Here is a 23335-nt window from a genome sequence, read left to right as displayed (position 1 = left end):
TGTTTCGTGTGATGTGCATTTAAAAGCCCATCCACGTCTGCCAAACGCATTTGACTTGATCCCAACAATTGATGGTTTGATTATTGGCCTTGAATTTTGTATGTGGCTGCATGTTATCTGATTTCCCCAGGGATTTCTCTTCGCCTGGAGAGGAAGGACATTGTTGCCACAAAGCCAAAGCCAAGGGGTCTCGAATTTCTCTTATTTTCGGGCTGGGAAACTTAGCCTTCGTCCGCCCCACAGAGATGAAATTTTCTAAAGCGGCAGATACACACAGCTGAGAGGTTGATGGAGAAATCAATGGAAAACCAAGAAAGGCTCAAAGAGCAACAGCGAACTGAGGCGGGAAGCCTGGAGTGCAGCTGTCTCTTTCTGGCAATCTCCACATTGACCACAGACAGAGGGTCAAAAGGGGCAGAAGGAAGAACAGAAGAGGTGGCCTCACTCCACCGTCTAAAGTGTAGCCGTGTCTATAGAAAACCGCTCCAAAAAGGCAAAGAAATGTGACCGCCCATCCCCCAAACACACACTACAGATGGAATCCCATTCAATTCGAGAAGGGACAGTGCCACAAACTCCTCATTTAGAGCTACCAAAGCCCATTCTGTCCTTGCCGTTTGGAGCTTATAGGCGTCATGCCCAGCACCTCTTCTCATCTCTCAGTTACAAGCAGCGTGGGGTCAGGGGTTAGTGCGTAATTGAAACCGCCACGGACTCGCTGAGAATAGGGCTTACATCAGCCCACTCGGACCGCGACAGCTGCTCGCTGCGTCTTCCATTCGTAGCAACAACCTTTCCCCCCCTGCTAGTGTAATCAGAACGCCAGGGCAATGGCAGTTTAGACAAACCGGCACTCTGATGAATTAACTCGAGCTCCTCACATGGATTAGACGTCCTCTTCTACTCACTCCACTTGATGACCTGTTTTGCACTTTAAGTGTTGTCGTGGGCTGCGGTGCTGGAAAATTAGTTTAATGCAGCAGAATTTTTCTGCACCCACACAATAGTGTGACCACACAGCCAGAAATAGATCGCAGCCTTCTCGCTGGCATTGTAAAAGCACAGAGTCTGGATGTGCAATTAGGCGGTCTGAATATGCAGAGGTCAGGACACGTTGTGTTTGGCATCTCCATTAAGACTTAACCCATTGGTTTCGCAAATGGCACCTATTATTTATTTTTCCTTTTTACCAAACTGTGAAGAAAAACATTCAGTTTGAATTCACATTTTCTGTTCAAATACTCTGAACAAATTTAAAAGGCTAGTACAAATGTTTCTGGATGATTATAGTGATCGCCTACTTTTTTGTATTTTGCATTTTTCCTGTTCATTTTCTCCACTGGGATTTCAAAAAAGTCCTCAATAAAGAGTTCTAAACCATGAATTAATAATGAAACTTTTGTTTGTCAAAAGTTTTTAAAAGTGGCAGTATACTAAAACATATAATATAAAACTATATAATATAAATAACAAAAATATTGAGCTATAGACATTTATTATTAAATGCAGTTTTTAAACAATATATACTCTGTTGTGTGTGTATATAATATATATATATATATTTATTTATTTATTTTATTTTTAAATTGCATAATAAATGTCTACATCTCTCTCTCTCTCTCTCTCTCTCTCTCTCTCTCTCTCTCTCTCTGTCTATATATATAGCCTATATATATATATATTAATATATATATATATATATATATATATATATATATATATATATATATATATAATTGTTTATGATTGTAGTGAGACTGATTTTATTACACATTTGCTAATGAATACATGCTTTACTGGGGTGGCAAGTTTGGTGTGGTTCTCGTTTCTATGGTAACAGTGACTTCTCTGATTGGTGGATTCAAGGCACTGCCCATTTTGGGATTGAGGATAATGTAGTTCTTCGCAGGGAATTTGGCAGTTACACGGAATATTTTAAAAGATGAGGTTGATATCACACTGACCTTTGGCTTCTACAGAAGCAAATATCATCACCTGCTCAGCTCTGAGCTCATGATATGTCTGTCTTAAACAGTTTATACATTTTTGATAAAAATCTATTTCTTAATGGAGATTGTTACTTCTGGAACTTAAATACATTTGATATAGCATGCACATTGTGTGGTAGTAGATGTTCGGTTGTCCACTGAAGCGCAGTTGACTTTTAAGTCTATAATGTATTTGTATCCAGTATCACCCCTGTGGTTTAACACAGTAGTGAGTTCATTGTGATGACAAGCCCGATAGAAGGTGGATCAATGCGTGAGCGTGTGCTCTCTGAGGGCCAGACGGCAGCGATCTTTGCCCCGTCACTGCTCCATGTTTGACGACAACACTTTGATTGTCAGCCATTTCCGCCGGAGCGGGCATGCTCATTGGTGCGTGTTCGTCAGGGGAGAGAGCGAGCCACTCTAGCCTTGACTTGACAAGGGGGCCGAGAGGATCGTTTTCCCTGTCAAGACAAACTTGTGGGGCCGAACGCTTTCTTCGCGTCTCTACCTTGTATTGTCCCCCTGATTGTTCATATTTGGTTTGCATTTGCTTAAAAAAAAAAAAAACGCATCCATAATCAGGTTGAGGGATGACTTCCTCTTGGAGCAACGATAGCGGAGGGGATAAGAGGTTTAAAAACGGTGGATTGTGTAGCAGGGTAAATGCAGCTTTTGTGTAGTAATGATTGGGGAGTCTGGCAGGGAGCAGATGGGCTAGCTCTCTGTCTCATTGTGTCTGGCTCTTTCTTTTTTTCATTTTGGCTGAACTAATATGCCAGATGGTGGCAAAGAGGAAAGGCCAACAAGTGAGCCGGGGCATATGGGGAGCCTGGTTAAAATGGGACCCTACTGTGGCGGGGGATGGGCTGGAGACGTGTGATACAATAGCAGGTAATTAAGGGAAGGACTTGACTTCGCCACTAAGCCTTTGTGCTCAGCAAAATATTTTTCAGAGAACCTGCAGTCAGCCTCAGACAACACTGTTGTACATCAAATTATTCCACTGATTTCACTCAATCAGCCGTGATTATTTTTTCAGCGTTCACATCTGTGTTTGGGCCTTCATTAGGTGCTACAGTCTTTTGGATAATAGTCCATTGACACGGTCACACTATTCTCATTATTTTTTCAGCATGGCCCATTCGCGAAATATACACTACTGGTCAGAAGTTTGGAATAATTACGATAAAAAAAAAAAAAAATTTTAAAAGTAGTCTCATGTCCAAGGCAGTAAAACACTTAAATTGTTAAATATTATTACAATTTAAAAAAATTCTATTTAAATATATATTTTTTAAAAGTCATTTATTTATGTGATGGCAAAGCTGTATTTTCAGCATCATTACTCCAGTCTTCATTGCACATGATTCTTCAGAAATCATTCTAATATTCTGATTTGCTGCTCAATTTTTTGTATCCATTATTATTGGGGCTTAATGACTAATAATGTTTTTTTTGTTTTTTTTATTAATGTTGAAAACATTTATTCTGCTTGGTAATTTTGTGGAAAACATGATGACAAAATCACTTGAGCACCAAATCAGCATATTAGAAAGATTTCTAAAGGATCATGTGACACTGAAAACTGGATTTATGATGCTGAAAAACATTATTTTAAATAATTGTACTAATATTTCACAATATTAATGTTTTTACTATATTTTTTGTTTGAATAAATGCAGTCGTGGTTAGAATAAGAGACCTATTTCAAAAACATAAAAAGAAATATCATAATTATTCCAAACTTTTGACCTGTAGTGTGTGTACGTTCAATAATCAGTTTGACTTTTGTGTGGACAATTATAGTGTCTGGAGATCCAGTAATAGCCTTATCAGGCTCAAGGGTGTGTGTGTGTGTGTGTGTGTGTTAGGCCTATATTAAACTCTGGGTTAAACCCTCTGTTTGAGTTCCTCTCACTCTGTTCAATATGTATCACTTCACAGTACCTCAACGTCCACACCATAGACTGTAAAAAAAGATGGACGACGCCCCTTCACTCTCTTCCATTGGTGAAAACTGAAGCTGCCAAAGTCCTAATATGGCGCTGACATCTTGCACAGATTTGGGACCTGCTTCTGTGCAGTAGTGAACGCGGGACCCGAGTCTGCGCAGTAGAGAGCAGGAAGTAAAGCCGCGATATCAAAGTCCCGCCCTCACTCTCGCAGAAACCGTTAGTAGCCTACAGTTTACTGCTGAACAACTCATTATGTCAGTGTGAAATAAACAGTTATGGACATGTAGAAATTAAAGCTGAAGCTCCAATCTCCTTCCGAAAATCCCCCAAAAAGTCTGTTGGTGCCTCAGTGACTACTTCGTTTAGAGAAGCTGTCAATCATGATGTCATATTCCCGTTTTTATAGCATCAAATAACTAACTAAGACCAAACTTATTTTAAAAAAACGAACACTTACATTTACATCAGCGCTTAAAAAAGACCTAAAATGACAGAAAACATCTTTGGAAAAAATTTATTTGAAGTGTAATTTGATTTAGTTTCCATCGCGTTCGTTAGACTTCATGGGGAGGCGGGGTTTATGACCTATACTGGGACCAGCCAACGGGAGGGCGATCGAGACACTTTGGCTTCACTTTTCAGGACTTGTGCGGCACGCTTGGTCCACACACACACACACACACACACACACACACGGGCTCATCACTCAGGGTTACAGCCCATCAACTCTGTGTATACAAGCTAGCGCTCGTCCACCCGCCAAAAGTCCGGCCTTTATTCCCAAATGCATAGCTCACCCAAGTGATCTACTGCCACGGACGGATCCAACTGACATATGCATCATATTTTCTTTTGGCCTGTGTGTCCCAACCATAGTTGCCAGTGAAGTAGAGTCAACAGTAATCACATCAAAAGAAATACAGACTCACATAAACTGGCGTGTTGTTTGGTTTTTCTTGGTTTACTGCCAGCATCACCTTTCAGCTGCGTTCGTCTATCTCGCCATCGGCAGGAGCTGAATTCAGGTTTAAATCCATTTAAGTATCTGTGAGGTGTGATAAGGAAACCCCTTTTAAGAGTGTCCAAACCCTAGCCCTCCTGTTGGCTGCTGGTTTTTATGTACTAATGGCATTGGCCACTCTCTTATCTGTCTGTCACACAAGCCCTGCTCCGAAAGCTTCATTACCCAGCGCCCGTGGAGTCATCCTTTAATACGGGACTGTAATCATTAGGAGCCGGTCCAGTGTATTCACCGGAAAATTAATTCGGCATCTCTCGCTGAAGTCGATAGGTGACTCCCTCAGCCTCTTGATGTGAGGTATTTATAACAAGCTGTTTGTCATTGAGGGAGTGTCGATGGTGACCAGGGAGGAAATTGTGGGCAGTTGAGCAGTCAAATAAAATTGACCTTTGTGTGTAGGGGACTGTAAGAACAAGAAAAAAAGTCCCTGAATGTGGTTTTACTACCTTTATATAGTACTCTAGCTACTGTTGTTCTTTTCAGGGACAGTCTAATCGGTGTATGAATATGAGTGGGATGCAGTTGTTGATATTTTATATAATTTTTGTATCATCAGTTTTTACTGGTACTTGTTAAAGCAAAAATTACTACTGCTATTACAAGTACTTTTCAAAAACCATAATCCTAAGTATAAGGGCTGTCAATTGATTAAAAATATATTGAAATTAATTATGTGATCTGTCGATAATTAAATCAAATTATTCACAATTAATTGCATATTTCAAGATCTACTAAGAAAAGCCCCTTAATGAAAATAATTAAAAGACATTACTCTGCCTTTAGAAGTCAAAATATTGTTTGTTTTATTTCCATGTCATTGAGCATAAGCTGGTTGCTGCAGTTTACAGCCATCCATTTTGCAGTGGAGTTTGTCAATCTGTTTGCACACAGAATGTAGGCTATTCTTGCACTATTTGTCAGCATTTTTGTTGCTTTTGTACATGTTAGATGGACATCTTTAGCCATTGCATCATGCCTTGCCGTTTTCTTGGTGTTTCACACCTTGAACAACACATTTCTACAATGCCGTTTTTGTTCTGTTGTGCTTCATCCATCTGTTGAATGCAAGAACGAGTCCTGTGTGACCAGAATTTGCAAAAATATGGTCTGTATAGGTTAGGGATGGGCATTCGATTAAATTTTCTTAGTCGATCGTCGGGAGAATTAACGATCGACTATCGATTAATCATTAATATTTTTATATTGAAATTCATTATTTCTTTAACTTTTTATAAATTAAAAATGCAATGAAAATACAAAAATACAGTTTGTTTGTCCTCGATGAGATCTTTATTACAAGAAGATCAACTTGTGGCAGTGAAACTGGACGTTCGGTAGACCTGAAGATTCCTGCGGTGCTCTAAACCAGCGGAACCTGCAGCTGCGAGCCGGCGTTCTTAAACAGAGACCAATGGCCACTTCATCCGTTTTCTGTGATCGGATAGCTATCCGGTCGTGAAAAGACCAAATCTAAATGCCCTCCGAAACGCATTCGAGACGGATTTAAATCCGATCACTCACTTCAGGAGGAGATCTGAGACGCATTCCAGACGAAACTGGACAAGAGTAAATGCATCTGGTTGTTGAAACCACATATGTAAATTTGACTTATCCCAAAAATGATAAGAAATAAACGTGTGAGAGCGTGTTATAGGCTATATGTCATGTTATATCCAGATATGACGACGCTACTTCAACACGCATCACCACAGATGAGCATCTATTCATCAAGCCAACGTGCAAACTATCGCAAATCAAAGTTAAAGTCATTCATCAACACACAATCATCTTCATTAAAAGTAAAGAACCGAAATGATCTTACCAGGGCTGTTGCCGCAATATCTTGTTGCGGTCTTTGATTTAGAAATTTTCGCTGATGATCAATAAAATGCAGCTCATATCAGTTGCTTTCGATGACGTGCAACAATTTAAATATGCATATAGCGCGGGAATTCAAGATCGGATTTATATCCGTTTTGCAAAAACACATTTATGTGACCAGGTGTAAATGGAATCGTTTTGATAAATCAGATAGCTATCCGATCTGAGAAAACGCATGAAGTTCCCATAGAACTTCTGCACCAGTCTACTGATTTCTGTTGAGAAAGATAAGCATGTTGACATGATCTGGGATCAGACGCGACCGCAACCTGGTGACAGCCAGTCCAGCCGCCGAAAACACCCGCTCTGAGGGGACTGACGTTGCCGGGATGCACAGGTACCTCCGCGCTAAAATTAATTCCATTGCTTCAAGACTCACACTACGCAACCTGCATTCGTTTAATCAATAACAAATAAACGTGATCGACGAAATTCTTAACGATCAATTATCGATCGTCGATTAATCATGCCCATCCCTAGTATAGGTTATTTGTTAAGCATAAATTACTTTGTTGGTACGTAAAATCCTTATTTTCACCCTGCACAAAGTGTTAATTTGACATTAATGTTTTTATTGCTTAAAAACAAAATAACAAATGAACATGATCAATCCTAGTATTAAACATACTTGTATGGAAACAATTTCACAGCCGTACAATAAAACGGACCAAAAAAATCCCGTAGACTTATAATGAAGGAGGGACTTAAAGGGATAGTTCACCCAAAAATGTCAATGGGGTCCATCAACTCTGTGGTTAACCACATTCTTTAAAATATCTTCTTTTGTGTTCAACATAAGAAAGAAACTCATACAGATTTGGAACAACTTGAGGCAAGGTAAGTAATGGCAAAATGTTAATTTTTTGGGTGAACTATTCCTTTAAGTCATATCTTAGAGACTTAGAGGTCAGATATTTTTACTTGGGTCAGTAAGCAACTGCCCACAACACCCCAGCAATCACCTAGCAATGCCCTAGCAACCACACAGAATGCCCTAGCAACCACTCAGAACCATTATGACAGCAAATTTTCAAAAAAAAATTTAACTACAGCTCTATTCATATTTTATGAGAAATGACCCAGTCATTTGATAACAAAATCTTTGCTGTGAGTTAAGGATTTGGTCACATTTACCTGTTGTTCAGTGAATTTTTGCGCGTAGAATCCTGTCATTTCAATAGGAATCTACTCGTTCAGGAATTCTGCGCGAGGGCGAAAGAATTTCACACACAAATTTTGCATCAAGTTCAGTTGGTTATGCGAACTTGCCACGTTGACCAACAGAAAGCTGCTTGGTTTGAAAGGGACTTCTGAGTTGTGCTTCATACATCGCTAGACTATGGACAGTAATCACTAATCAGTTGACCCTTTTGCATGAAATTTTGCCGAAATTTAGCATGAAACAGCACCTTTAGTATTTTTATTTTGCTAAGTTTATGACATCTCACTGCGGCGGTTTGATCCCAGGTGAAACTATTTGAGATTACTCTTCTTACCAGCTGCTTGCTAGTGGTCCCTGTCTTTGTTTTTTTGGCCCACTGGGCTGGAAGGACTGGGGTATTTTTCTTTTTTTCTTTGGAGAGGTATGGGGGTTGGGTTTGGGCTGAGTCTATATGATTTACTGCAGCTGAAAGACCAGCTGCCCCTCTGTGTCTGTTGAAGCTAACCCTCCTCCTCCTCAGCCAGCTCAGGCACTCTGCCATTGCATGTGTTCATCCCAGACCCGAGGGCAGTGGACATCGCTACCGGTCTTTAATAAAGCTATCAGCATCAGGACTGCTGCTCAGACAAATTACATTCATGTATTAGGAGTGCAGTTTTGGTAATGAAATCTGTGTCTTTGACAAGACTTTGAGTAGATAGCGCTCTTTTAACCTGGGGTGAACTGTTGGGACGGTAGGCCACTCTGGGGGATGGGTTGAGTGTGTGTGAGGGGGAGAGAAAAAGACCAATTTCAGTCTGGTGCAAATTATTTGACAGCATGAATCAGTCAGCAGCCTTGTGCGGAAATGAAAATTGGGGCCCATTTAGCTAACTAAGCTACACCAATTTGGACAAGCACCAAACTGAACTTTTATTTGCTCAATATATTTCAGCTAAATTCTACATCTACAAAAGTCTGAATAGACTGAGTTGAGTCCACTTGGACCAGTGATTGTGTTGTGTGTTTTAGTACTTAACAATGGTTTCAGGTGTTAGGCTATTTTGATTAGCTTGAAAAAGATGCAATTTTGAATCAGGCATTACAAACCACTTTCAAAACAGCTGGTGGGAGAATGATCTTTTAATTGACACATCAAACCTGGGAATAATTGCATCAAGTGTACACTGTGATGCTGACGCATCGTTTTGATGTAAACATCTCTGTAAAACATCATCATCTCTGCAAAACATCTTCATCTCTGCAAGCGCTGAGATTAACATGCAATTTGGGAATGCAAATGTGCGCTAGGATCACTTTATTTAAATTCACATTCGGATAATTTCCAACAATTATGTGGACAGAAGTTTATAGCATTACTATTACTTCAAGTAGGCTAAATGTTTCACGTCTGAGGGGTTTTCGGCTGATAAAGAAAGTTTGGGAACCCCTGGTGTAAGTAGCTGAATGCTTTAGAAATACTGAAACCATTTGCATTCATACTAGTAAAGCTGGGTTGACTCTGACAGACAGACGCAGGTCAGGGTTTAGACAACTGGAATCTCCCCCCTGGTGAGACCTTTACATTTTGGTTGGTGGTTTCTATAAACAGACTGTTGCCAGCCACATCTAATCCACGAATATTTCTGTTACGAGCGCTATGCCTAGCTTACATACAAAGAATATCATTTACCCCCATGTCTGTATGTGGTACTGCGTTTCAAGGCATCTCATGGCACGCTCACAATCCCTCTGTTGTGCGAATGCCAGTGCTGTGGGTGGACTGTATACATATGTTCTCCTTAAAACGTAAGCAAGCGTCACCTTACACTGCAGTATCATCCTGTTTCTCAACTTTAATGTTACGAAGTTGGTTATGTAGTCATTTAGGTTGTTTCACAATTGGAAAGGTTTAAATTCTTTATGCTAAATGCAAATGATAAAATCTTAACTAACTTGCATGGACAGGTTGTGTGACATGAACACACTTGAAAATTAATTCTTATTAATAAAACTATGTGAGGTAAAAGAAAATATGACCTAGTCTACCTTAAATACAGTTATTTTGTATTGAGGATAAATGTGGTTAGTGCCGATCATTAGGTTTTGTGTATTGAATGTGTTGCTGATGAGAGCATGGACCCGTCAAAATGTTGTTTTCATGATATAAATAATTTTGATACTGTGTTAAATCACCACTTGACGTCAAATATCAAATTTGGATCCTGAAGCAAAACCAGTTGAGGACCACTGCTGTTGATCATTCAGAGCTACAATCACACCCTGTGTCATTTGTTCATTCTCAAGCCTTGTAAATTAGGTGAAATCTTTTTTTGCTTTCTTTTTTTGGCCTCTAGACTTGATTGCAAATTGAAGTCTGTTTATCATGATTGGAGAGGGGCAGACAGGACCTCTGAGCTGCATGTCAGCAGTTTACCTTAAATGAATGTTTTAGGATAAGCAGATCTGTAGTTTGTTAGTTAATTGATTAGTTAATTTGCATAATTTGCAATTGATTGGCGGCCAGTAGCTGAGGGCAAAGTTTCTTGCTTGATGGTAGAGTTGGACCGTGATTTTAGTTGCTTTCCAATTGCTGTTCTAAAGTGGCCACAAATACATATAATTCTGTTAATAGTTTGTTTTATTGGCAAGTTTTTAAATGACTAAAATGAACTAGTTATGAATGAATACTTTGCCCAAAAACTGTTATCATTTATTCACCCTTAGTTTGTTCCAAACCCGTATGGCTATTTCTTCTGTAGAACACAAAAGGAGATACAATATTCTCACTACTCTTTTTCATGCTGTGAAAACATATAGCGACATATAACTATCAAACTTCACCAAAAGGGGGTTTTGGAATCATAGATGCCAACAAACTGTCAAATCGAGTTTGAATATGCGGATGTATGAATTAGATTTGAGAGCTAAAGATGTTAGAGTTTAAGAACAGTCTGTTCCCAACACAAAGCTATCATATGGCTTCAGAACTCTACAGTACCTTTCTTTTTTTTTTTTCAGTACTATTTTTCTTTTTGGAGATTAGAACATTCATTCTATGGAAAAGAGCAGTGTCAAATTTGACCTTTTGTTTTTCCACAGAAGAAAGCCAAATGAGTTTGGGATTTTTTTTTTGGTGAAGAATTTTCATGTTTGACCAAACTATCCTTTTAAAGGACTAAAAAGTAAAGTGAAGAACATCAAAGTGCTCACACTGTTATATCCCGTACTAAACTGTTCCTTTATTCCTTTACTAATAGAGCATGAGGGTTAAAAGTAACCTACTCTAGATCAGCACTGTTTATTATCACTGCTCCGTGGAACAAAAAACCCTGTTTAGCCGCAGTTTCCGTTAATATTGCCCAGATGTCAAATTACAGTTTCGGGACCAGAGAAATGCCCAAGGAATGTGGGAGGGCACAGGGTTACGGACTGTAATGTTATTGGTGTTTTCAGGAGGAGTGGATTTATTTCACACAGATCACCGCTTTTCACGCTGTCTCAATGGGGTTTGTGTTCAGTCGGTGAGGCAACAGTGGATATGGTCTCCAGGTTTTAAATGAACAAATTAAACTTGCTGTATCCTGTTGTATAAAGGGAAATTAACTCACAAACCTTCCAATCGAACCCTCCTGAGAGCTGTGGCGTGCAGGTGCGATTGTGAATCTAGACTATACAAAGATCCACGTTGACCATGTTGCCTGTTTATGTGGTATTACTACCATTAGTAGTACGAGTACACCCTCCCTGCCCCTGAGTTTGAACCAGTGATAGAAAAGCACTGTGTAAAAGGGCACTCCATCCTCCTAAAGCCACCACACTTGAGTGCTCTGTGCACACTTTTGTGTTACTCGAGACTTAAGTCTCTCTTCATTGATCCTGATCCCGTCTTGAACCCTGTAATCTCCTGATGTCAGCCAGCTTATAAGGCTTCCCACATTGGACTTTGCTCTGAGGGAACTTTGCCTGAGTTTGTTATGAAGTAGCCCATTATCCCATATCAGCCCATTGGGCTCTCGGAATAACAGGAAGTGACCCACACCACCTGGATGAGAAAACATTAGCAGTCCAACCGGACCTCATCATCCTCCGCATTAAGGGGCATCCAGACTGACAACAGTCCGATTGCAGGAGTTCGCAAAGTTACTCTTGGTTGCTAAGTATGCTACTTCTGTAAATTTCAGTCAATTTAATTTAATGTTAATAGTTTGATACCAGTTTCCCTACAGTATCAATAGTACTGTCCGTACTGAATTGTTTTTTAACTCAAGACAGACGGCTGCTTTTCTAAGTTCGCAGTTGCATGAGTATGTTGTAAACACGGTCAGAAATATCTTAAGTGGATGTTAACAGATAGAAAATAGATCTGTCCATTTAGACCTGCTGCTATCTGTTTCATTGTTAATATTAATCAGACATCGCCCTGCCACAAGTGCCGCAGTCATCTACATCACTCATAAATCACAATAACTGATCAAATAAGTATTCGGCGCAACAAAAATTCGCTTTGGCGGCCGGCAAAAAAATGGCAATGCAGGAAAAACCCGGACAATAATAATGACAGCAGGTAAATTTGGATGCTTTGAGTCACTTTGGTCAATTCAAGACCACTTTAAGACCGTTTCTTTCTCAACTGTTTACGTTCACTTAAGACATAAATAACTGTGTTTACTTGCAAATACATGGTCACTTTGACGCATACGTAGGTATGTATATTTGACCATTCAAGCCCAATCTCTACTGGTTGACTAATTTCTACCAGTTAATCGTGTATACCAATATATAGCCCACCCCTACTTGAGACTAAGGGTGCTTTCACATCTGTAGTTCGGTTCATTTGGTCCGGACCAAGGGCGAAAAATTATACTTTGTAGCATTTTTAAGGCGTTTTGGTTCCTTTTCACACCACACTGATCGCTCTGGTCCGAATCAGTTTATGAGTTGATAAAACGAACCAAAATGCAGTCACGTGACAACATTCACATCACTCGAAACGCATTTCCATAACTGCACTTCGTTTGGTCAGAATTAACGTGCGGGAAAATTTCAACAGAACTCCCGGAAGTAAACAAAGAGGTGGAAAATCCGGCAGACAACACGCCGCTGTTTATGGAGAGACGACTGCGTGTGCTGATTGTATCCTTGGTCATATTTTTTCATATAGTTTGTCTACACCACTTTAGACAAACAATAATATTTGAGAATGAACCGAGGATGCAGCTCGAAAATAATGTTAATAATAATTTCAATCAGGCTCCGCATCTCCTCACAATTCCAAGTTTGTCCGCGAGCTGCAAACTGTCAACAAACATTTCCCCTCATCCTATAATGCACAATGCAGCTGACTACGGCAACTGACTTAGTCCAAAAATGCACTGTTCAAGGTCGGATCACGTTCTCACCACAAACGAACCGCTCCAGAGTTCGTTTCAAAGCGTACCGAGACCACCTCTTCCAGGAGGTCTCGGTACGCTTGTTTGGTCCGCTTTTGGTGCGCACCCGAGTGCGATTGCCGCATTCACACCTGCCCAAACGAACCGCACCAACAGGGAAAACGAACTCTAGTGCGATTCAACCGAACTAAATGAGGCAGGTGTGAAAGCACCCTAATTGAGAAATACTCTAGGCTACATGCCATTGGTTTAATTTAATTTGTTAATTTTTGCATTTAACTTTTTAGAGTGTTCAGTAGCACATTCGTTTTGTGGCATTTAAGTAATGGTACCTGAAATCATATTGAGAATTGTGAAATTTGACTGGAATTGATGCTAAAATCGACTACTAATTAATAATGTGAGAAAAGCTGCGCTGTCCAACTGTATTAGGTGGCAGATCACATGAGTTTCACTGACTTCATTGGTATTTGCCTCATTTAATGCTGCTCACGTGTTGCTCAGCATTATTGTACCACCAGTGGTCTCTGTTGCTCGTCACCTCAAATCACTCTCTCTCACTGAAAATGAATGACTTACGATTACTGTTGTTGACTGTGTATCGATACAGAGATGTCTATAGTGTCCCCTGGTGTTTGGAGGGCCCTTTTAACTCACTGCAGTGGATTTGTTTGCTTCAGTTCTCTGTGAGTGGCAAGGCCTGACCTCAAAGCTCAGCACACTGACTCTCAAGATAGATCTGAAAAAAAAAAACTGTGTCAGTATTCTGGGGCGTCTCATGAATGTGACCCTCAGTGCGCTAATAGCTGGCTGTCCTGCCAGTGCAGCCGTAATCATTCCCAGCTTTTGTTTATAAGCTTCAGTGTTAGTGTAAAACCTATGTACAGGTTTATTTATTTACATTTACACTTGTTAAATCCATTCATTTGACCCTAGCCAAGCAAGTGCTTTTCGAATAAGGTATTATATAGACTTTGTCGTTGCTGAAGCCATGCTCAACTGTTGCATGATTGTATTTACATTGTACTACATGTACATGTACTTTAGCTGCTTTGTTTGCCAAACAAAACCAAATGACACAAATGGCACCATATTTGCTAACATTATAAGCCATTACTGCCCTGAAGAAATGAGCGAATATGATAGCAAACATTTGCAGAAGAGCACGTGTGGGTGTCTCTTCTGTGTAACAGCGGTTTGTTAATTGGGTCCCCTGTAAGAAGCTGAGGCCTGTATGCTGTGAAAGTGTGTTTCCTGCCTGTGCTGATGCCTGCAGGGCAGCTGCCTTTGGTAACCACAGGTTCTCCTGTGAGAGCCTTTGATTTGGTCAATAAAGTGAGCCTGGTGATTTCAGAGAGCCTCTCGTGTGTATGTTGGTTAGGATTATGAAGGTTTGGGAAACCTCACGTCTGGTGAGCAAGAATGTAGCAGTTAACTGTCTGTGCTCTTTTTGTTCTGTTTGTACTTAAACAATGCATATGTTAACTTCCTACGCAAGAAACAAAGATTATCTTCTGACAGTTGAGGTTACATTTTAATAGTTTACTTTTAGTACCTAGGCTAGTTATTCATTTAATTTACCACCTGTTTTCATTTTTTTTGTAGCCCTTTGAATGGTTAGACTGAGCACCCCTTGTGTACGTAGACAAGAACAACAAAACTCATTGGTTCTCGTTTGTCAAGCAAGCATGTTTGAGCTCTATGTATGTGTGTTGACCATTCTTTATATGTGAATATAAGCCTAAATGAAATATTTTCATTATATAAAGCAGTCATGTCTCTTCAGAAGGTTTGAATAAGAATAAGGGTTCAAATGGATTGCGTTTACAATGTCTTTATGAACCTTTTGAATGATCAAAGTTTTGATGGAATAGACTTTCAATGGATGGACAGAAACCTCTTAGGTTTCTTTAGAAGTATATCCATTTGTGTTTTGAAGATGAACGAGTTCGAGGGGGAGCAAATGATGACAGATTTGTCATTTTAGAGGGAGAACATTCCCTTCAATTCTGCATTGTCAGTGATCAGGTTTTTGTGTTATCATGCTGTTGTCAACTGGAATGTTTTTCAGTCATGCTAGCATGTGATTATCAGGTTCATTAAATGGTGTTTTGTATTGTCTCAATTAGTGCTTACTAAATGAATACTGTAAAGCGCTGTCACATCTTTTATTGGAGTTAGTTTTCACCAGGGAACTTAAAACTGCATGGGGGTACGGTTGGAAATGTACTGAATAAATGAGTGATATTGGGTCTTGGCGAGTGGACAGTATAGCCACGGGGGCCATGTGGCATATTGACTTTCATTAGATCTCACTCGACGTGCAATTGAGTTTGTCAGTGAAATGCGATCAGACCCATCAGCTGTCTGCTGGAGATGCTCCCTGTCCCTGCCGCTGACATGTTAGCGGACCCAGATACCTTATCACAAAGCAACTCTTCATTTCGCTTCCTCTCTTACCCTCTCCCAGCTTGACAGACCCATGAAATTTAGTAATTGATTGTGCCAGACAGGGTCATCTCAGGCTGGGATATGTGGATTATATAAAGAACAAATTCTTTTTTACATTTTATTGTTGCCTGCATGAAAATGTACTGTAATTCTACTATTGTACAGCTATGGTGTCTGATGGTAGTACTTTGAAACCATGGTACTGAATGACATGTACCATGTTATTAATTATTATTATTACGTTTCTGGACTGTATTATAATTCTGTGCAATATTATGGACAATTAACCTGATCATTTCTTCAAAATCAATTACATTTTTGGTTGTACATATTTGGATTCAGTCTTACCTATTTTTCACATGTTGGTTTACACATGGAGGAGGATATCGTGTCTGTTGCCCCTTACTTCCATAGTATTTTTAAGATTGTATGAATCCGTTAGTCTATTTAGGAATGTGTTGCGAGACCTTTTCCATTTCGACAAAATGTATCTTGTGTGAATGCGCAAAGTAACGTGTCTGATCTGACATGACCCTTATGACCGATTAGTCTTTAATCGTTCAGCCAACCCACTTACTAGTTGATTAAGAGTAAATTTACTTTTGCACATCCCTAATTGTTACTGACATGCTGTCCCCTCAGTGCAATATCAACTGTTGTTGTTACTTATTATGCCAGACAAATATAATGTATAGTGACAGCAATATGTCACCAAAACATGAGACATTTTGAACTGGCCTATAAAAGCAGCCTCTGTCTCTCAGATGGTGTAACCCTTCCTTTGGTCAGGGGGGGAAATGAATACTCTCATTGAAGTACTTAATATGCAGGATTTGTCCTCAAAGATGAACAATTACTGTGGAGGCCTGAGAAGGGCCAAAAGCATGGTGGACAAATGAAGAGAATGTTGTTTGTGTTGGGTATTTTGTTAGTGTGACACCAGGAGTGACCCTTCAGAGTATTCAGTGTCAGTCTAATTGTGAAGATAAAACAGGGAGAGCAAACCAATGCAGTGGCCCTCTCAAACAGCCCAGAGCAATGAAAGAGCCTCTTTATTCCACAGGCCGCGCTCCGCTCATGAGAAACTACAGCCATGCCTGTGAACCTAGACTCAGGGCGATCAAAGTATCTCACGCTGATGAGCCTTGCTGTGGTTTCCAAATCAAATCATGTCGTTTAACATGCCCATGGACTTATGACCAGTGTGAAGATGATATTATCCCAGTGGATGGTAATGTTTGACCACACACACCGTGGGAGCTGTGGGCGAGCTGCTAACCGTAGCTTTTCACCGGGAATGGTTTGGGTGTCCTTGCAAATCCTCCAGTCTCTTGTGGGATTAGGGACACTAAACCCCTTTCCCCCCTCTCCTCTTTTCACAGGGCTGTGTCTCACTCTCTGTGGAATGCTACTTTACCATGACCTTTCACCCACACGCTCAATGCATTGGGGTGGTGGGGGAGGCGTGTGTGTGGGTGCGTACTGGGAAGAAGGTGGCTCGTAATTGATGTGTGTTCAGGTGACAGTACAGTAAACCGACAGCATGTTCTACCGATCTTTTGAGGATCTGGGAAGGGAATGGATGTCACCATAGTAACTGAAATTTTTGTGTATGCTGTGCATGCCAAAAATTGGTCATCTTTGTGCAAAGTAACACAGTTTCATATTTTAAGACCCTTTTAATTTCAGAATTCGAATAGTTACTTTAACATGTAAAGTTCACTTGCTTGAATTTGATCTAGTATGCTTTTTTATTTTGAATAATTGAATTCACATGTTTCTAAGTTGAAAAGAGGATTGAATTATTTGTTACATTCCTTTCTCGGATCCAAGTGACAGCAAACAAGTGAAGATCCTGCTCATTAAACAAATGTTCAGCCTAAAATAGTCTCAGCCTCAGACGGCACACCCACAGACCGCCTACTGTCCGTTCACTGACTGTCTAATCCTTGTTGCATACAAAACTGGCAAGAGTTTGCTAAAAGTGCCAGTTCCTATCTGATTGGTTGGTGTTGCAAAACTTCCGGGGTTTTTAAATCAGTTGGCCTGGGAATGAAGTTATTTAAGGTAACTAAAATACCAGGATAACATTATGAATGCTGCTAAGAAAGAGCTTATCTCTGGATGTGCTTAGTTTACCAGGTTAGTGGCATCAACTCTTTGAAAGATATTCTTTTTTTGTTTCAGGCAATTAGTAGCAAGTAAATGAGATGTCCTCCAGCAGTTCTGTGTGTTATATTTTTGAAATAATTGGTACTTTTATGAAATTTTAATTAAAGGAATAGGCTAATTCACTGCTTTCAAAATGGGCTTTATACTGCATAGACAACCAGGTTTTATTTAAAGGTGAAAAAATTCTGAAAATGGGGCAAAATGGCTAGAGAAAACTAGCCTAATTCAGTTTTGATTTTGGTGCGTCCCTCTGTTGATCCATCTGTCTGTGGGCCGATTTGTAGCTTTTACAAAAATAGCTGTCAAACACATTTTGCATAATTTGGCAGACTTTAGCTGACAAATAAATGGGAATGTCTGGGTGCAGTTAACACATTGTTCATTTACATATACTATATATGTTGTAACAATACAAAGCTGGTTGAAAATAGGCAAACTTATCGTTTAAAGTCTACACCTATTTTCACTAGTTTTTCTGTACAGCTAGTTGTGGACTAGTCTCAGCCTCAGACGTCACACCCACAGACCATTGGCTGAGGTATATGGCACTAAAAATTGGAAACACTTCTGGAGTTTTGAAATCGTCACCTGATTGCTTGAATTCAAAAGGATTTCTGGGAGACGTGTGTGTCACGTTCTTTAACGGTCTGCCTTGAAACAAACCCGATGTGACGCCAAACCCCCTAATGGAAGAAGAAAGCCACCGTGTTTACAACTGCGACAATGAACGCTTAACTTGCGGCATAGATTCTTTAAAATACGTTCAAGAGTTTTACACACTGGTCTGTTATTGTAGGGTAGGGCTGGGCAACAACAACAAAAAAAGTACGAAAATATTTTATCGATAATTGCCTTTAAAAATATTGCGATATATGTTTATATTGTTTACCTGAGCCCCGCCCTCGCCCGAGACAAAATTTTTTTTTTATTAGGAGGTAGAAGTAATTAAAAATTATATTTGTTTATTTGATTGAATTATAAAAAAATTCTACAAAGTATAACTCTCCCAAAATGCTGTAACGGAGCTGCCAACATTGGAAACTCTGAATGCGTGCATGAGACATTGAAAGCACCACAATTTCGTCTACCATTTGCAATATAACTAAATTGTAAAATAATTTTTATTACAATGGTCATGTTTGTGATTAAATTTTTTTTTTTTTTTTTTTATTCATTATGTACACTATTTAAATTAATGTGCAGAAACATAGGCTGCTAACATTTTATTTACTTATTTCTGTTTAACTTATTATACTTATTTTAACTTTATTATACTGCAGACCAAAATAAATACTGGGATATCACTTTGTTAGGCGGATATTTTAACATAATTATGTGTGTATTTGTCCATGCACTATAAGAGAGGCAGCTCTCTGTGCACACTTTGGATGTGTGTGCAGCACCGAAAACAGCACACAAGTACAGAAGTCTCTTTCGCATCATCTTGCGCTTTAAAAATCACATTCAAATTAGAAATTTTTATTTTATAAAAAGTATTTGATTCCTGACCTTAAGAATCCGATCTCAGAATTGAATCGATTTTCTATTCCCAACCCTGCTAACAACGAACTAGAAAATATTGAATTCATGCTGTTGCATGTTAATAAATGTGTGTATGGGAACTATGGGGCTATATGAAATATATTTGTAATTTTCCCCAATATTGTCGATGATCGTCTGGTAACTGACTGTTATAATCGACATTGCGATACTTTGCGAGACATTGTCAATATACGATAATATCCTCATATCGGCCAGCTCAGTTATAGCTACATCGTCGTTACATTTTCACACCCCTAAACATTCCCCTGAACAAAACAAACTTTGATTGGTTTCTTTAGACGGCCTCTGGGTGGTCCTTGGCCAATGAAAGCTGCTATGGAGTCCAGACCTACTGCCATCAATCTGAAGGTCTGGCAATGCGAGACTAGTTGTGGACTGACGTTGTGCAGTCATTTGAGTGTTTTCTATTATTGTCTATTGTTATGGGATCGACTATTTCATATAACCCCACCCCTAAACAGCATGTAAAAACAAAACAAACTGTGATTGGTTGCTTTACATGTCGGACAAACATATTGTAGTGTATTGCTATAAGTAAGCTGTGCACTCAATGAACTGAAGCACTTCTGAACAACTATTTTTATCGAGCAGATTTGTAATTTGGCAACTAAAAAATCTTTAGGTTTCTAAATATTTCATTTTAGGAGTCAATGGCTCCCTAGTAATTTTTTTTAGTCTAGAGCTCTAATAGTGGATCAGACTTTGCTGTTGTTCAGTTAAATGTTTAGCTACATGAGTCTAAAAAGCATTATCTTGTCAAGTCAAGTGTAGCGTCATCTGTCATTACTGCTTTTTCAAGGTTATTTCCTCTGTTTGTCAGCTAACATTCATTCATTCTATGGAAACATGATTATGAAATGTGATGAGCAGTTGGCCTGTGGGTCATCACTTGAAGGCACTTAAACTATGACTGTGCAGCTTTAGCATCGATCTGCTCTTACATTAATGCGCTTTTGAGAAGTTGAGGACATTGATTTTATCACTGTGTTATACTTTCCCTTCAGATCATTTGTACCTGCATAGATGTGTTTTGTGGAGGCAGATTTAAGCTCCGATTTGCTTAGCATTTTCTCCTCTTGTCCTGTATTCCAGTGCACAGGTGCTTTTTTTGGTTTTCTTTTTTTGGGTTAGATCGATATCGAGTGGAAAAACAGCTGCCTGGGAGCCAAGTGCTCACTGTCACAAAGCAGCCATTGTTCAGTAACTTAAGGATTGAAACTAAGCAATCCTTTTTATTGGTTTAAACTATTGTGCCCCAGTTTTCTCCATTCTCCCTGTTTGGGCTGGTGTAATACTGCCAAGTGTATTATTAAATTTTTTTAAACTACAGTTTTGAAAGCATTACTCTTAGGAATGTGTCTGTCTGGATTTGTCATATATGCCCAATGAAATGTGTGACATAGTCATTCTAGTCTTTATCAATTGTACATGCCAAATTTAAACCCAGTAAGGATCAGGTGTGGATTACATAAACATTTATAGGACATTTTATTTTTAGAACAGGTGTAGAACATTTAATCAATCTAAGCAAAAGTCATTTGATCCCATAAAGCAAGACTGTTTATGAGAACGTGAGGTCTTGCGAGTGTATTAATTTTGTAGCTCTTGAATACAATGCAAAAATTCAGGGGGGAAAAATCATTCAGACTATTTTAAAACATTGGCACAGAAGTAACTATATACCTGCTATGTGATCAGACGCAACCCTATAGAACAGTGTTTCCCAACCTCTGTGCAGTTATCAATTTACACCTGTATGTGGGTTTTACAAATAATTAGGCTAACCAATGAAAAGTGTCAAAAAGAGCTTGTGACTACACCGCGTAACTCCATTGGCTCCTCAAACTGTCGGCGAAACCTCAGTAACTCCTCTATGTAGAATGAAGTGCTGCACAGTGCATGCACCTTGGAGATAGAAGGCTGATTGTTTGCAATGCAAAGATAAATAAAGAAGTTATGTTTGATTAAGTACAGCGTTTTCTTTACTCAAGAAACATTGTTTATAAAGGCTAATTATTTTTTGTATTTGAAGAGCAAAGAGTCTGGTATTTGCCATCTAGTTGTAGCCAATATACTGTTTTAAATATCCTGTGCATAGCGCTTTATCTTTTATATAATGAGATTTTGGCCAAATGTATTCAACAACAAGAAAAACTGAGCGCCCATTTAGATACAATAAACTTTATAACCTGTAAGTTGATGAAAACGTAATGCGATGCACTTACTGCCTCAGATGCATCTGTTCTAATGACGGACAAAACGCATATCTCTGTCATTCGCTGGTCAAAAACTACATTTGATATTGATTTTCATAAAATGTTAATATTATAAAGACACGTGCAAGTGTCTGACCATATATAAAGCCACAATACAAACTTTGACAGTGTTTATTTGAGAAAATACGAGGTTTCCGCCCGACTGAGATGATATGTAAATTATTTGTTTTATCATCACAAACAACATCATATAGCAACCTATATATCCTTATTGTGTTCCTACCTGACTTAAGCTCAAATTTCACATTGAATTTGAGTACTACTTTTAATATCCGGTTTTAATATGCCATTTGAAGCAATGCATGTTTGTGCAATTTTGTTATTTTAGTGCTCAGTGGTGTGCCGGGGGATTATTATTTTTTTTACTTACCCAAAACCGTGCCAAAACACGAGTCTATAACTGGATTTCTTCAAACTAGATTCTGTAAAGTATCATTTTTGATTGAAAAGAATCTCACCTCCAGAAACTGATGTTCTTATTATTCTCTCACTGGAGTGATCCCACAGGGGCAGTACATAAAAAATAAAAAAAGAAGGTAGCTTTAAATTGCTCTCTATGATATTTCTGCAATCACGTTGTGTTAATTACACAGTGCTTGGCTTGTGGTGAAGAACACATTCCATCAAGTCTGTGCGTTTGTTTTTTTTCATCCTGACATTTTGGTGCCTGAAGCACTTCCACAAACTGAAATAACCCAGAATCACACAGACCTTGGATCATTTCCTTTTCTTAAAATGGCTGCCTGGCCCTTTCTGCCTGTGGGGCTTTTTGGGTTTTGGTTAAATGACTTTTAAGAAATGTATATCATTCACTGCTTGTTTGTGTGAAACTTTTTATGTTGACCTCCATTCTTCATATTTGAAGCATTTTAATTGCATTTCAGGATATTTCTTTACCAGATCATTCCTTGATCCAATTGATGAATGTACCCTGCTAAATCAATTAATTTGTTTGTACCATGGCTGTGTGTATGTGTATGTATATGTGTATGTATGTGTATGTGTATGTGTATGTGTGTGTGTATGTGTATGTGTGTGTATGTGTATGTGTATGTATGTATATGTATGTATGTGTATGTGTATGTGTATGTATGTGTATGTATGTGTGTGTGTGTATGTATGTATGTGTATGTATGTGTGTGTGTATGTATATATGTATGTGTATGTGTGTATGTGTATGTGTATGTATGTGTATGTATGTGTATGTATGTGTATGTATGTGTATGTGTGTGTATGTGTATGTGTGTGTATGTGTGTGTATGTATGTGTATGTATGTGTATGTATGTGTATGTGTGTGTATGTGTGTGTATGTGTGTGTATGTGTGTGTGTATGTATGTGTATGTATGTGTATGTATGTGTATGTATGTGTATGTATGTGTATGTATGTGTATGTATGTGTATGTGTATGTATGTGTGTGTATGTATGTGTATGTATATGTATGTATGTGTGTGTATGTGTATGTATGTGTATGTATGTGTGTGTATGTGT

The 23335-nt window shown here is 38.9% G+C and overlaps 1 protein-coding gene and 1 long non-coding RNA gene across 2 annotated transcripts in view; both read left to right on the top strand.

Annotated features, from left to right (window-relative positions):
- setbp1 (SET binding protein 1) overlaps positions 1 to 23335 on the top strand; it is a 71867-nt gene that overhangs the window by 23425 nt on the left and 25107 nt on the right. The gene's annotated exons all lie outside the window — the stretch shown is intronic.
- On the top strand, positions 1721 to 14958 carry LOC309498152. Its single transcript, XR_014205861.1, has 3 exons — positions 1721 to 6082; positions 7334 to 12812; positions 13605 to 14958. It is a non-coding gene; the product is annotated as an uncharacterized lncRNA (long non-coding RNA).

The sequence above is a fragment of the Leuciscus leuciscus genome (genome assembly GCF_965113295.1).
Source record: "Leuciscus leuciscus genome assembly, chromosome: 5".
Taxonomy (NCBI): Eukaryota; Metazoa; Chordata; class Actinopteri; order Cypriniformes; family Leuciscidae; genus Leuciscus; species Leuciscus leuciscus.
The sequence above is the reverse complement of the archived record's forward strand: the minus strand, read 5'-3'. Positions and strand labels throughout refer to the sequence as shown.